Source organism: Pituophis catenifer, unplaced genomic scaffold, assembly GCF_029215685.1.
Source record: "Pituophis catenifer annectens isolate HBS135680 unplaced genomic scaffold, rPitCat1.0.hap2 SCAF_3, whole genome shotgun sequence".
Classification (NCBI taxonomy): domain Eukaryota; kingdom Metazoa; phylum Chordata; class Lepidosauria; order Squamata; family Colubridae; genus Pituophis; species Pituophis catenifer.
Genome location: NW_027256883.1, coordinates 16,035,332 through 16,051,841, shown reverse-complemented (window position 1 = coordinate 16,051,841; position 16,510 = coordinate 16,035,332).

Genomic DNA, 16,510 nt, shown 5'->3' with positions numbered 1-16,510 from the left:
CCAAGGAAAATGGGAAATGCCACACTCTTCAAATACTTGAAGACATGCCCACGAAGAAGACCAATATGTGTTCTTTTTTCATCCCAGAATTCTTCAGTTATAGGAGGTTTGGATTCCTTCACAGAATAGGGTTGGTCTGAACAACTCCGGTAATTATTTGATTCTCTGATGTTTCAGAATTAGGGTCTTATACTGGCTAACCACGGGACGTCATGGCTCAATGGCTAAGATGCTGAACTTTTCAATTGAAAGGTTGGCAGTTCAGCAGTTTGAATCCCTAGTGACGCATAACCGGGTGAGCTCCCGTTACTTGTTACAGCTTCTGCCAACCTAGCAGTTCGAAAGCACGTAAAAATGCAAGTAGAAAAATAGGGACCACCTTTGGTGGGAAGGTAACAGCATTCCGTGTGCCTTTGACGTTTAGTCATGCCGGCCACATGACCATGGAGACGTCTTCAGACAGCGCTGGCTCTTTGGCTTTGAAACAGAGATGAGCACCGCCCCCTAGAGTCGGGAACGACTAGTACACATGTGCGAGGGGAACTTTTACCTTTACTGGCTAACCAGATGCTACTGAGAAGTCTACAGAAAGGCCGAAACACCTGTTACCATACACTCATGTTATAACTGTTTCTAACCAAGCAATTAAAATTGAGATGAATACACCTTTATCACCAAAGATATTGCCATCCTGACTAATAAGCTATTGATTAGGACTGTAAGAACTGGACTGCAAAGTCTGGATCATCACTAGATGGAAGCAAAGAGCTAGAATTTTAAGTACCTTCTTGCTGTCACCTAGTGATTGTTTACAGTTCTTCAATCCAGAATTAGTTGCCCTTTACTCGATTTTGTTACCCACTGTGAACATCTCAAATCCACTTTTAAAACCATTCAGTTTGGTGGCCATCCTCTACCATAGTAGCAAATTCCACAGATATTTGGGAACTTTATGAAGAATAATTACTTTTTTTTATCTGTCTTGAATGACCCCTCTTCTTCAGGAATCTTTAGATGGGAGCCTTGAGGCTCTTCCCTCCCCTACAAATTTGAGGATGGTCCCTAGACCACCCCAAAGATTGCTGCCAGATGGTTTTTGATGTCATTAGCCGAAAAACATAATTAAGTGGGCTAGTGAGATAGATAGATAGAATTCTTTATTGGCCAAGTGTGATTGGACACAAGGAATTTGTCTTTGGTGCATATGCTCTCAGTGTACATAAAAAGAAAAGATACATTCGTCAAGAATCATAAGGTACAACACTCAGTGATAGTCATAGGATACAATTAAGCAATCAAATCCTACTAGGAAACAATATAAATCATAAGGATACAAGCAACAAAGTTACAGTCATACAGTCATAAGTGGGAGGAGATGGGTGATAGGAACGATGAGAAGATTAATGGTAATGCAGACGGTGAATAGTTTGACAGTGTTGAGGAAATTATTTGTTTAGCAGAGTGATGGCGTTCGGGGAAAAAACTGCTCTTGTGTCTAGTTGTTCTGGTGTGGTGTGCAGTGCTCTATAGCGTCGTTTTGAGGGTAGGAGTTGAAACAATTTATGTCCAGGATGCGAGGGGTCTGTAAATATTTTCACCACCCTCTTTCTGACTCGTGCAGTATACAGGTCCTCAATGGAAGGCAGGTTGGTAGCATTTTTTTTTCTGCAGTTCTAATTATCCTCTGAAATCTGTGTCTGTCTTGTTGGGTTGCAGAACCAAACCAGACAGTTATAGAGGTGCAGATGACAGACTCAATAATTCCTCTGTAGAACTGTATCAGCAGCTCCTTGGTGGTTCACTATTGTTAATATCCCTTCACCTGCTTTTTAACTCAGTTCAGGTTTAATTATTAATCATGGTGATTTTAGGTATGGATTGATTGTTTTAACCTGTTGTTTAATTTCAACCTGGGTAGCTAAAGTTAGAGTCCTTGTTTTGCAAGATGGAAAGCTCTATAAATTGGATGGATGGATGGATGGAATGAATAATCAGACAGATAGAAAGATGCTATCATAGATATGTTTGAGAAGGATTACAATCAATCATCTGTCTAAGAGGTTCTTGTGTGCTTATCAGAGATGGCCAGCAGATTTTTCATGCTCCTAAAATGTCTATTGATATTTAACTAGGTCTATAATACCTTGGAATATTAACACAGCCTACAAGTAGTGATATATAGGGCATGAAGGTTCACACTTCTTGTTTGTTTTCAAGGATCTTGGTGATTTAATTAGCGCTGGGGTGGGGAGGAATAAGGAGGGCTCTTTTGCGCAGATATTTGCCTAGTCAGAATCCTCATGCCCAAAATGCCATTGTTCCCCATCGTTTTGGAAGATAAGTGAAATGACCTGAGAAGGTACTTCTAACCTACAAATGTCCAAACACACACACACACACACACACACACACAGAGAGAGAGAGAGAGAGAGAGAGAGAGAGGGAGGAGGATGCACCATACAAGGTTGAGTGGGTTTGGCAAAAAAGAAATGAACACATTTATAATCACATAAATCCTAAATTATCTTATACTAGAGCTAACTCGCACACATAAATCAAGCAGTAAAATTAATTGTGAACTGTAGGAGAACTCTTAAGATCAGAAGACCAGGAGGTACCCTCAGAAACTTTTAGAAGACCAAATGTCAAGGTCTTCTAAATGCCACACCCATAGAACCAGTAGGGAAAAAAAATTGAATTCCACCACTGCTTACAACTGCTCACTTAGCAGCTATTCAAAGTTACAACTTACCTACAGAAAGGGAGTTACAACAAAGGAAAGCCCCATCCACGGGATATACTGATAGGCAGCACGCAAAACCACGACCCCTCTGGTCCTCAGAGAAGCCTCTCTCCATGGAACCAGTCCCTGGTGCTTAAAAGGTTGGAGGCCACTACTATAGCAAAGAGTGGGTTCATTAAACTCCGTGGTGCTTGTTCAATGAATACCACTAAAAAGTTCATAAAATTGGATGGGTCACATGGCCCACCCCATATATAATAGTCATCACAACATATGACCATAATGGGGAGGCTCCATTACCATCGTATGTTGAGGACTACCTGTACATAAGCTAAGGTAGAGAGAAAAAACAAATATTCCATTAATGTATGTCAACTTCCTTCATTTTGTTTGGGTTTTTATGGAGGATGTGATGGCTCAGTGACTAAGATACTGAGCTTGTCGATTGAAAGATTGGCAGTTCAGTGGTTCGAATCTCTAGTGCCGCGTAACGGGGTGAGCTCCCGTTACTTGTCCCAGCTTCTGCCAACCTAGCAGTTCGAAAGCACGTAAAAAATGCAAGTAGAGAAATAGGGACCATCTTTGGTGGGAAGGTAACAGCGTTCCGTGCGCCTTTGGCGTTTAGTCATGCCGGCCACATGTCTGCGGAGACGTCTTTGGACAGCACTGGCTCTTCGGCTTTGAAATGGAGATGAGCACCGCCCCCTAGAGTCAGGAACGACTAGCACATATGTGCGAGGGGAAGCTTTACCTTTACACCAGAGGTCTTCAAACTTGGCTACTTTAAGACTTGTGGACTTCAACTCCAGCTATACTGGCTGGAGAATTCTAGGAGCTGAAGTCCACAAGTCTTAAAGTTGCCAAGTTTGGGGACCCCTGCTTTACACTGTTGGAATTTGTCCATTTTTGCTGCCTAACACTGTGATGTGACTTCAGCCTCTTCCCCAGCCTTGAGTAGGGGTTAAGACTGGAAGCAGGAGCACATGTTTCTGTTGTGTTTTTGTTTCCACCCTTAATTTATTGCAGATAAATCACGGTGCCAAAACCAACTATGTACATAAATACAGGTCCACCATACTGTTCCCTTTCAGAATAAGCAAAGTTATGCAAAATGCAGAAAAAGAGTTGAGAAATAGTAATCAGGTAATACAGGCAGTCCTCAAGTTACAAACACAATTGGGACCAGCGTTTCTGTCACTAAGTAAGGCAGTTGTTAAATGAGCCATGCCTGATTTTTAATCAACTTTCTACAGCACAATTGTTAAGCAAATTAGTGCAGTTGTTATGTGAATGTATATTTGCAAAATCTAGATACTGCTACAACTCTCATTGCCATGACCTTTAACTGGATGAAACAGTGTAGCGTAGAACAGTAATTTTTGAACCAAGTTGCCTCAAATGGGCTAAGTTACAGAATGTATCTAACATCTGAGACCCATGACTCCCAAGGGCATGAAATTTGGGGAAATTTTAATTGCTTCCATGCTATTGGCTGCAGTTGCCCTGGTGGGCTGATCTTCACTTTCAACATTCCAAGACAGTTTCCCAGCCAATCTAGCAATCCCTCATCCTCTCCTCCACCCAGCAGCAGCCACTTACCTGCCTGCTGGGCAGGGCAAGACAGGTGGAAGAAAGGAAGGAAGGAAGGAAGGAAGGAAGGAAGGAAGGAAGGAAGGAAGGAAGGAAGGAATGCTCCCTGCCAGATTCCCACAAGTAAACTCAATGGGGAAGCCAGCAGGAAGTCAGAGGTTCCTTCTGCTATCACTGCTTTTTTGCTTGCCCATGGGCATTCTGTTTCTTTGTTTAGATAAGAGCCGAGGTGGCGCAGTGGTTAGAGTGCAGTACTGCAGGCTACTTCAGCTGACTGCTAGCTGCAGTTCGGCAGTTCAAATCTCACCAGCTCAAGGTTGACTTAGCTTTCCATCCTTCCGAGGTGGGTAAAATGAGGCCCCAGATTGTTGGGTGCAATATGCTGACTCTGTAAACCACTTAGGGCTGTAAAAGCACTATGAAGCGGTATACAGTAAGTAAGTGCTATTGTTAAGTGCTATAAGGAAATATCTCTGAAACAATGACCCAACAGGCCACAAGTTACCTAATAAGATACTAAATCAACTTTTTTGCCTCCATATTTCATTACCCTGCTGTTTCCCCCAAAATAAGACATCCCCTGATAATAAGCCCAATCGGGCTTTTGAGCACATGGCAATAAGGCCAAGCACTTATTTCAGGGTTCAAAAAAATATAAGACAGGGTCTTATTTTCAGGGAAACAGAGTATATAGATAATTCAGAGGCAGCAAATAGTTCCAAATTAGCTACCCCAACACATTCCTCGCTTTGCAGCAAGACCGAAGCTCAGTCCCCAGCGTTTCCAAGCACTGCAGAGTGCCTGCCATCTGCCTGAAACTCAATGTAAACTGCAGTTACGAAACGAGATGTTCCAAATTGGAAACACAGCAGGGGACAAGTGGTTAAATCAGGTCTCATAAATATAACTAAGCAGTAGAAAGCAATAACAGATGTGCCTACAGGCTCTGCTCTGGCTTGCAAACAGAGTTTCTTTGCCTCTGACTCGGTAGAAAGGCTGACCCACATAAGATAGCTGAACATTAGTTTCAGGTTTCTAAAAAAGCTTCCTCTTCCCTACTTAGGGTAGTTGAACAGATCATTTGTAAAATGATCAAAAGGTGGCATCTCAGCAATTTTTGTTAAGAGAGCCTGGAAAAATAGATCAAACAAGTAGGTTGCACACTGTTGCACAGCAAGGAATGTTTTCCTCGCCTCCGTAGTCCCATACTTCCTGCAAGTTGTGTTCCTGAGGATTATTATCCCCCTGCCTAGTTGTGGAAGATGAGCCAGGGATGATGAGCCATAGAGAGGAGAAAAATTGACGAAAGTAATCATGTGAGAACATGTGGGTTTGATATACAGGTAGTTTTCAATTTATAACAGTTCATTTAATGACTGCTCGAATTTAAAATGGCACTGGAAAAAGTGACATGACTGTTTTTCACACTTAACAACCATTGCGGCATCCTGATGCTCATGTGATCCAAATTCAGACTTTGAGCAACTGTCTCGTATTTATGACGGTTGCAGTGCCCCAGGGTCATGGGGCCACCTATTCCAACCTTCTGACAAGGGATGTCAGTGGGGAAGCCAGATTCGCTTAACAACCGTGTGACTAATTGAACAACTGCAGTGATTCGCTTAACAACTGTGGCAAGAAAGGTCGTAAAAGTGGGGCAAAATTAACTTAACAACTGTCTCGCTGAACATCAGGGCTCCGTTGTGGTCGTAAGTCAAGGATTATCTTTATTTTATTTTATTTTGGAAATGCAACTGAGTGTTCCAGACTGAAAAAAGGCTGTTAGCTTGGGCTTATTTCACGCCTTGTTTCTCAAGTTAAGCCTATTAAAGGCTTATATAAGGTAATAATTAACTGCTTTCTTTTTAAAAGTGGGAAATTGCACTGCTGTTATTTGGAGATTTGTGATCTTGGGGGTCCCTGAAGAAGGAATCATGGCTTTACGTGACATGCAGTGGAAATGTATAGTAGAGGCCAGTTCCCAGATTTTCAATTTTCTCCAGAATAAAAGCATTAGCCTTCTTTAGAGAAGAAGCAAATATCCTGAAAGTATTAGGAGACTATTGTGCAAACCAACAGCTGCAAACTTCTCCATTACCAGTGCAAAGAACTGGCAAGTTGCTGGTACCTACGAAAGCAGTTGGAAAGACAATAAAGAGATCTCCACTGTTAGTGTACTTTGAAAATGTTGGTTGGGAAGTAGTTGCTGGAATTCCTTTAACGCCATTCGTTTCCAAGTTGTAGCAAAGACGCTCTTGAGAAGGCATTTGGAAAAGAATGACTTTAGGTAGGCACCAGAGAATTTAACAGGGATGAGAAGTACTCTAAGGCCTTAATTTAATGTGATTAGGAACAGTGGATGGAAGACGAACAGAGTTTGTACCTGAACATAACAGAATAACAGGATTGGAAGGGATCTTGGAGGTCTTCTAGTCCAACCCCCTGCTTAGGCAGGAAACCCTACACCACTTCAGACAAATGGTTATCCAACATCTTCTTAAAAACTTCCAGTATTGGAGCATTTACAACTTCTGGAGGCAAATTGTTCCACTGATTAATTGTTCTCACTGTCAGGAAATTTCTCCTTAGTTCTAAGTTGCTTCTCTCCTTGATTAGTTTCCATCCATTGCTTCTTGTCCTCCCCTCAGGTGCTTTTGGAGAATAGCTTGACTCCCTCTTCTTTGTGGCAACCCCTGAGATATTGGAACACTGCTATCATGTCACCCCTGGTCCTTCTTTTCATTAAACTAGACATACCCAGTTCCTGCAACCGCTCTTCCTATGTTTTAGTCTATTAATCATCTTTGTTACTCTTCTCTGCATTCTTTGTAGGATCTCTTTTTTTTTTTAACATTTGGTGATGATAAAGCACCATTTAGCATCTGGAGCAGATGGAACAGAGTTTGTACCTGTTACCTAGCTAGTTTGTACCTAGCTACCAATGGGTAGCTAAGACAGCTTTTATCAATCTGGTGCCTTACAGATGGGTCAAAAAAATCTCCCGTAAATAGTAGCCCTTCACTCCCACAATGGGGACCAGATTTTCTGTTGCTAAGCAAGTCAGTTGTTAAGTGAGTCATGCCCAGTTTTACAATCTTTTTTGCCAGTGTTGTTCACCAAATCACTTATTAAGTGAATCATACGATCATAAAGCAAATCTCTTTCCCCCTTGAGTTTGCTTGTCAGAAACCATTGGGAAGCTTGAAAATGGCGATCTCATGACCCCATGATGCTACAACCCTCATAAATAGATGCTGGTTGCCAAGCGCCCAAATTTTGATCATGCGACTATGAGGATGCTGTGATGGTTATAAGAGGACTGGTCCAGGGGTGAAATGCTCCCGGTTCGGACCGGATTGCTCAATCTGGTAGTGATGGAGGCGGGTGGTTCGGAGAACCGGTAGCAAAAATCCCTGCCCACCCCCCACCCCCATGCCCAGCTGAGCCGTGCAATCATCAGAGGCTTTTTTTCTTTTAAATGCCTCTGACGATCCAAGCTGAGTTGCCTGATTGGCAGAGGCATTTAAAAGAAAAAAAGCCTCTGACGATCAGGCAACTCAGCTGGGATCGTCAGAGCCTTTTGGAAGCATTTTTTTACAACCTCTTCACCGAAGAAAATGGTTTTAAAAGTTTTTTTTTAAAATTGGCCACGCCCACCCAGTCACATTATCCCCCCTACCAAGCCACGCCCACAGAACCGGTAGTAACAAATTTTAGATTTCACCAATGGACCGGTCATTAAGTCATTCAGTGCGATTGTAACTTTCAACGGTCACTAAACAAATGGTTGTAAGTCTTCAGGTCTTCTCAAGCAACAAAACCTGTCCATCCCAAGTTCTTTGAATGTTATGCAGATGTTTGAATTCTGAGTTGATAAACTGTATGTACGGCTTTTAACAGCCTATCTCTAAGCCTTGCAGGCATCTGGAACTGGTAACTCTCTAATCTTTAATCCCTTTCTGAGATTATTTAAAACCAGATTCTTAACAAGTGTGTCTCTATGACAGCCCAGTTCATGGCAGACTCCCAGTAACATTTTCCCTCCTAGTTTTATTAATGGTTTCCTTTTTAGCAAATGTGTAAACCCATTATCCACAGTTTATAGGCTGCTTGTCTGCTTCGAGGAGAGATGATTGTGTGAAAATCCACCAACGCTCCCTTTCAAACAGAGCAAGGATGATATATATACGGCACTGCCGTGATTCCAGAGTGTTAAAGAAGCCCCAGGGCAGTAAAGTGAGCTGAGAAAGTGAATTGATTTCTTGTTTTAAGGTCAGCAATCTGCATTCACAAATGTTTACTGTTTTTATCTTCAGGGGCTGCTGTTTGCTAAGTGAGGCCTTGTTGGTAAATTATTTAAACAAGACCCTCACTCCCTAAAATGAGGCAACTTGCTGAACAAATCTGTTTCTTCTGTTCCCTCTGAAGCAGAGAAAGAGGGAAACCAGGCCTTAACCACCAGCAGATCACACTGTAAGAACAAGCTATGTTCTTCAGACACCTTAATCTCTCATTCAGCAACATTGTGTTAATATAAGGACTGTGTCACCTCCTTAAACTAACTGCAGAACCCTCAATTTGGCAGTTCAAAGATTTGTTATAAAAATAATAATTGAAAGCTCAACAGAGCTGTACTCTGCGTGCCAAAAATTCCATTTCTAGTTGAATGCCTGGAATTACGATTGAGAAATAATACTGTTTAATATCTCAGTGAACAGTTGCTACTCAAACCAGAGGGAGGCATCTTTTTAGGCTAGGGCTGGGCAACTGTGGCAACTTTACAACCTGTGGACTTCAACTCCCAGAATTCCTGAGCCGGCCATGTAGAGTTGAAGTCCAGCGGTCATAACTTGCAGAGTTTTCCACCTTTGTTCTAGGCCAGGGGTGTCAAACTTGCATCGTCACGTGACATATTGCAACTTTTTTCCCTTTCGCTAAACCGGGCGTGGGTGTGGCCAGCACGTGACTCATCCGGGCCGCAACTTTGTTCTAGGCTAACGATATATTTGGAATTTTGAGGAGTTGTGGATATCCTAAAATGGCTGCCGTATTAATGGGGCCAATCACCAAATTCTTTTTCCCTTAGAAGCAAATTACAATTACAGGTAGTCTTGACTTATGACCATAATGGAGCCCGGAATTTCTCTCATAAGTCATGACTGTCATAAGTCAAGGCACCCACAAGACCAACCCAATTTTTTTTCTCTTTTTTTCAACAGTCATTTGTTTATAGAGGCTTTTTTATATTATCAGAAACTGGTCCAAAAGGCCAGAAACTAAAAAAAAAAAAAAGCAAATTGGAGTCATATGACTGCTGAATGCTTCCACTGGTCATAAGATGAACTGGTTGCTAAACATCTGAAATGCAGTCCTGTGATCATAGGCAGGGTACCAACATTGGAATTCCGGAACCAGGTCGTCAGTAGCTTTTGGAGGGTCTTTTGTAACTTTGAATGGCCACTAAGTGACTGTTCCTTAAGCGGGGACTACCTGCAGTGTCTTGCTCTGGCCTCTAACCTTTGCTCATTCCACATTCTCTCCAGCACCTGAGGAATATGGTTAGTTAGGATTCAGCAACATCTTAAGGGTCATAAAATATTCGCCATTGTCATGCCATCCTATCTGCAGCCTGTTAGTATTTTAATGGGTCCCCCTCCCCTTTGGAGTTACCAAAAACAATAGCAACTTATAAATATTATTGTTGTATCAGCTTTATGCTTATCTACTTGAGGAGCGATTGGCTAGTACTGGTGACATCACTGGAGTAATGTGTCGTTCTAATCCTTTTCTACATCTACAGCGCTAAACCAGCAGTGAAATCCACTTACCTTCGCTACCGGTTCGGGAATGGGAGCACGCATGCTCAGAGGGTCAAAAACGGGGCGTAATGATGTCCCAGTAGGTGGGCGGAGCCTCCCACCGCCAGCGCTACTGGTTCGCGCAAGCTGGATAGATCCAGCCGGATTTCACCGCTGCGCTAAACACTTTCTTTTCTCATGAGGGAGCGGTACTTGAATGTATGCATGATATCCACTAATTTCAGAATGTTTACATCCCTTACGGCTTTGATGGCGAACCTATGGCACACGTGCCACAGGTGGCATGTGGAGCCATATTTGTGGGCACGCGAGAGTTTCCAGTTGCGTCACGCTGAAATGGAGGACTAGGAATTGTATAGCTGCTTATCCTAGTTCTCCCTTTTCTGTGTCTGGCGGTTGTTCCTGCGCCATCGTGAGCCGTGGAGAGGCTCGCGAAGAAGGGGAGGCATCGGGGCATGCGAGGAGGTGGCTCTTCCGTATGCCGGCAGATTTCTTCTCAGGGTACCAGCGCAGAAAGAGGGCAGCGTGGGAACTCCCCGAAATCGTGAAACCAATTGGAGAGGGAAGCCCGCCAGCGTGGTGTAAGAATTCTACTTTACTAAGTTAGCTCCGAGCTGACTGACTCAAGAATAATATTAACATGGTTTGTTTTTATAATGTAAATTTAGCTTTACAATATTAACAGTGTATTCTTATTTTTATTTTTTTAAAGTAAGTCCAGAGTTCACAGATTCATTTCCTTTTATTCTTGTGCAATTGCTTTCCTTGTGGAACATCATCACCATCCTCATCATTATTACTATTATTATTATTTTGGTACATGCAAAAGTTATAGGTAAGGAGGCTCTCAAAGATATCGCTACGATGAAGTCCTATCTGCTTCAGCTTTTTATCTTCATTAGTTGTTGTTGCTGGATTTAGTGTTTGTTTTGTAAATACTGTTATCAATTATTCACAGCCACTTTGGCACTTGCAACTCTTTCCTTGCAAATAGAGGCCCTCAATCAGTAAAGACATTGGAATTCATTATAATACTATTAAATGAAATTGCATTACAGGTAGTCCACAACGTATGACCACAATTGAGCCCAAAACTTCTGTTGCTAAGTGAGACATTTGTTAAGGGAGTTTTGCCCGATTTTATGACCTTTCTTGCCTCAGTTGTTAAGTGAATCACTGCAGTTGATAAGTTAGTAACACGGTTGTTAAGTGAATCTGGCTTCCCCGTTGACTTTGCTTGTCAGAAGGTCGCAAAGGGGGATCACATGATTCCAGGACACTGTAACGGTCATAATTATGAGCCAGTGGCCAAGCGTCTGAATTTTGATCGTGGGACCATGGGGATGCTACAAAGGTTGCAACTGAAAAATGGTCATAAGTCACTTTTTGGGTGGGGAATTCCGGGAATTGAAGTCCACAAGTCTTAACGTTGCCAAGGTTGGATACTCCTGATATAGCCCATATTGTGCCTTTTTATTACAGAGAATATCATGGGAGAATTTGCAAAGGCTTTTAAATGTCCAGGTGTACTTTATCTATAGCATTTTCCTTATCTACTAAATTAATAATTCTAGTAAAAAAGGAAATGCAATTAGTCTGGCATTATTTACTTGTGGAATCCCATACTGGAGCTTGTTCATGGTGGCATACTTATTCAAGTGCTGACAAATACTTGCCCAGTATAGGCAAAAGAATGATTTTTTTTCCTTTTGAAGATGGGAATGATATTTGCTCTCCTACGATCCTCTGGAACCCCTCCAGTCTTCAAGGAATCTCCAAGATTACCAACAGTGGTTTTCTGGAATCACCTCTGTTAGTTCCTTTAGTAACCTAGGACAGTGATGGCTAACCTTTTTGCCATCGCGTGCCAGGAAGGGGGGGGGGTCAGTGGAGGTTTGCAGGCACGTGTACCCACACCCATAATTCTAAGCACCTCGCCCCGCGCATGCAACCCCCCTCCCCCCCGCTCCTAGCACACAATGGCCCGGTAGGCCCATTTTTCTTTCTCACCTGGCTCCAGATCTCTCTATGCATCTGGGGAGGGCGAAAACAACCTTCCCCACCCCCTCGGAGGCCCGAAACGGCCCATTTCCCAACTTCTGGTTGGACAGGAAGTGACTTTTTTGCTGTCCCCAGCCTCCAGAGACTCTGACGCATGTGCACCGGAGCTGAACTGGCGTGCCAGGCAACATGGCTCCGTGTGCCTCCTGTGGCACGCGTGCCATAGGTTCGCCATCTTGGACCTAGGATATAACCTGCATGGTTTTAGAGACCTGAGTTTGTTTAAATGAGATAAGTCCTCTTTTATCTTCTTCTTGTCTATCCTATGCTTCAGTTCCCTTATTGCCCTAATCATGGCAAAACAAAGATAGTTGGTTCCATTTTCTTTCTGAAAGAAGCAGACACAAAATAGGAATTGAAAACTTCTGCTGTCTCACCATGACCACACAAAATAACAGAGTTGGAAGGGGCCTTGGAGGCCTTCTAGTCCAACTCCCTACTCAAGCAGGAGACCCTATACCGGAAGAGGGGGTCATCTTATTTTCCAACGCACCAGAAGGCAAGAGAAGAAACAATGGATGGAAACTAATCAAGGAGAGAAGCCAGCTGAAATTAGGGAGAACCTTCCAAACAGCGAAAACAATTAATCAATGGGGCAGCTTGCCTTCAGAAGTTGTGGGTGCTTCATTCACAACTGGAGGTTTTTAAGAAAAGACTGGGCAGTCACTTGTCTGAAATGGTATAGGCCAGTGATGGCTAACCTTTTTGCCATCGCGTGCCAAAAGTGGAGGTAGTGTGGGGGGGGGTTGTGTGTGTGCGTGCCCATATCCATAATTCTATGTGCCCTGCCCCCCATGTGTGACCCCCCCCCCGTGCTTCCCCCACTTTTGGCACATGATGACACGGTGGGCTCAGTAGGCCCGGTAGGCCCATTTTTCGCCCTCCCCAGGCTCCAGAGGCTTTCTAGGAGCCTGGGAAGGGTGAAAACGGCCTTCCCCATACCCCGGGGGCCCTCCAGAGACCAGAAACAACCTGTTTCCCAACTTCCGGTGGGCCCAGAAACTGAAATGTCAGCATTCTCTTCAGTTTCTAAACTTTCTCTAATACTTGCAGAGCTGTCTTCCTCTAAGTCTAATATCTGTTTGATACCTTCTTCATCTGCCTTCATCTTCTCAATTGTGCTCAACATGTTAGAAGCGTTATCTGTCACAACACATAAAATCTGAACACAACACTATGGAAAGTATAAGTATTGCCACTCCTAATTGTGCGTTGCGTGCCTTATAGTGAAGCACATGAAAAGCATGCTTCTTCACGGTCACTTAACGTGTTCATTTTGCGGTTACGTGAGGCACTGCATGCATTGGTCTTTATTCTTACAGTAGAGAAGTCATTAATTATAACTTTTTGTGAATTGGGACATTTAAACTTGCTTTTTTTAAAATTCCAATCTAAATTTAGTAGGAGTCGGAGTCGGTGCATTGTTTGCCGACTCCGACTCCGACTCCAGGTACCCAAAATTTCCTCCGACTCCGACTCCTCGACTCCGACTCCGACTCCGACTCCACAGCACTGCCCAGAAGACCTGAAAATCAGCTGGCCAGCGCATGCATGCCCGCTGGAGCTGAGCTTGCGTGCCCACCAATATGGCTCTGCGTGCCACAGGTTTGCCATCATGGGTATAGCTCTCCTGCTTCAGCAGGGGCTGGAGTAGAAGACCTCCAAAGTCCCTTCCAGCTCTATTCTGATTGATTGAAGTCCAATATATATAGCTGTGACTTATAACTTCTCTTCCTCTCCTCTGAATATCATGAATTCAAAGATAACATAGATATTCAAAGATATTTTTCTCCAGGTACAAGCTACCTTCACTTCTTCAACCAACTCCTCCTGGTTGTGAGAATCAGGTCCAGCACAGCAGATTATCTTGCTTATCCTTCTAGTAAATGAAGTTGCCAGCAAGAGAGGGGAAGAATTTGCTAAATCTCTGGGTTTTGGCAGAATTAGATCTCCATCAGAATAACTGAAATCTCCAGTTATCACTACAGGTAGTGCTCAGTTAACCATGACTCCAGGTAGCAACCGTTCGAAGGTACAATGGCATTAAGTAGCTTTATAACCAGTTAGTCTGTAGAGATTCTCCAGGTCATGGTTGTCCCAAAGGTGCTTTTTCAGGAGGCCACTGGACTTTCTGGTTTTTCTTTGAAGACGTTTTGCTTCTCATCCAAGAAGCTTCTTCAGCTCTGACTGGTTGGTGGGGAACGGAAGGATTTATATTCCTTGCAGACAGCTGGTCCTTTCCATCCTTTTTGAGGGTCATTGAAGCACTTTATCTGTGTCCTCAGAGTCACCTGGGTAGTACTAATGGTTCCTGTAGTCTGCAATTTTTTTGGAAATCCATTCCTACTCCCACACCATTCAAAAGATGTTCATCCCAAATTGCATAGCTAAAGGTCTGTAGAGATTCTCAGTCATCCAGGTCATGGTTGTCCCAAAGGTGCTTTTTTCAGGAGGCCACTGGACTTTCTGGTTTTTCGTTTCGCTTCTCATCCAAGAAGCTTCTTCACCGATTATTGAACTTACAGCCTCTGCAGTGTCCCCACAGTCACACGATTGCCATTCTGACGCTTCACAATCTTGCAACATCGTAAACTCAACCATGCATGCACCAGTCTCGTGTTAACTGACTTTTGGTTTGCATTAAATGCAACCGGGTAGGTTTTGCACTACATTGAATACCGCATTATTCCAACTCACATTGACCGTGACCTTCCTGTTTTGCAAACTGTTTGTTGTTTGTGGAGTCCCTGGTGCCCTCGTTGCTTGGTGATTTTTTTGCAGACATTTCATTACCAAACTAGTGGCATTAACGGTACACTGATGGTGTTACCTAGTTTGGTAAAGAAATGTCTGCAAGAAAACCACTGAGCTCAGAGAGCAGCAAGAATCCTGCAGTTCAACGCTTAGCTGCAAATATTCTCTTCTATCAGTATTTGTTGTTGGTTTTAACATCTTTTTCTGGAGCAAAAGATGCTGTACACTGCACTCCTTTTTTATTTATTTATTATTATTATTATTATTATTATTATTATTATTATTATTATTATTATTATTATTATTATTAATTCAATTTGTATGCCACCCCTCTCCGAAGACTCAGGGCGGCTCACAATGCATTTAAAATCATTATAAAAAACATTTAAGAATTAAAAACATTAAAAACATTAAAAACTCATTCACACCATTCATGGCCGGATCTCGCCGGATCACAAGAGCAAGATCAACGGCCCCAGGCCTGCCGGAAAAGCCAGGTCTTCACCGCTTTTCGGAAGACCACAATTTGGGATTAAAACACTGAACCAGGAGTGCAAGACCTCACATTGGAACAAATAAAGTTTCCCAAACTGATTGAATTAAACAGAAATCCATTCGGACTATGGTGATAGAAACATAAAACAGATTAATAAGTAAAAACCAGGTAGAACTTGGTCCTTTGAATAGCCACACTTAAAAGTTCCCAGTTTTATTTCTGGAATGTAAGAAATTTTGTTCATTTCTGCGATCAGTTAATTTTGTAGCATTTCCTCTCAATTCTGACAGCTAGCTTTTCCAACACCTTTTTGATTATTGTTTTAACTTTAACTGAAAGAACGTTTCCTTTTTTTAAAAAAAAAATTGTGTTCTAATTCAGGTTTTCTTTCACTGAACAAGATGTCAGTACATTGCATCAGCACAGGCGTTCCTTGTGGTTGTCATAGTCACACAAGTTTAAACACCCAAACAAAGCACCAAGAAATGTATAACTGATTATGGATTATTATGAAAATTAACTCCTAAACTGGCTAGCTGGCTGGTGCATTTTAATAACAGACCTTCGTTGTTTGCTCAAAATGTAAAACTACCACAGAAGGAGAGTTACCTATCATATTAACTTATGGCTAAGATTCTTAGACTTTAGAATGGATTTCCAAATTTAGTCTGCATTGTTTTTATATGGGGCAGAGTGTCTCTTCCCCAGACTTAAAAACAATTCAGAAGAAAGATATAGATCAGTGGTGGCGAACCTTTTACTCACCAAGTGCCAAACAGGTACGTGCTTTGCACGCGCATGCTATCTGTGCTATTGCACCGCTCCTCCCCCGTGCATTGCGCCCGCAACTGCACAATCTGCACATGCGTGTGGTTTTGTGTGACTCCCCCATGCGCTGTGCGTGCAATTGCACCATCTGCGCATGGTTTTCACATGCACAATGCATGCGTGAGAACACCATTTAGGCATGCACACATGGTACGCAAGTATTCTCGCGTGCATGCGTAAATTCACGTACATGCGCAGGAGAACTCTGAAGACCAGCTC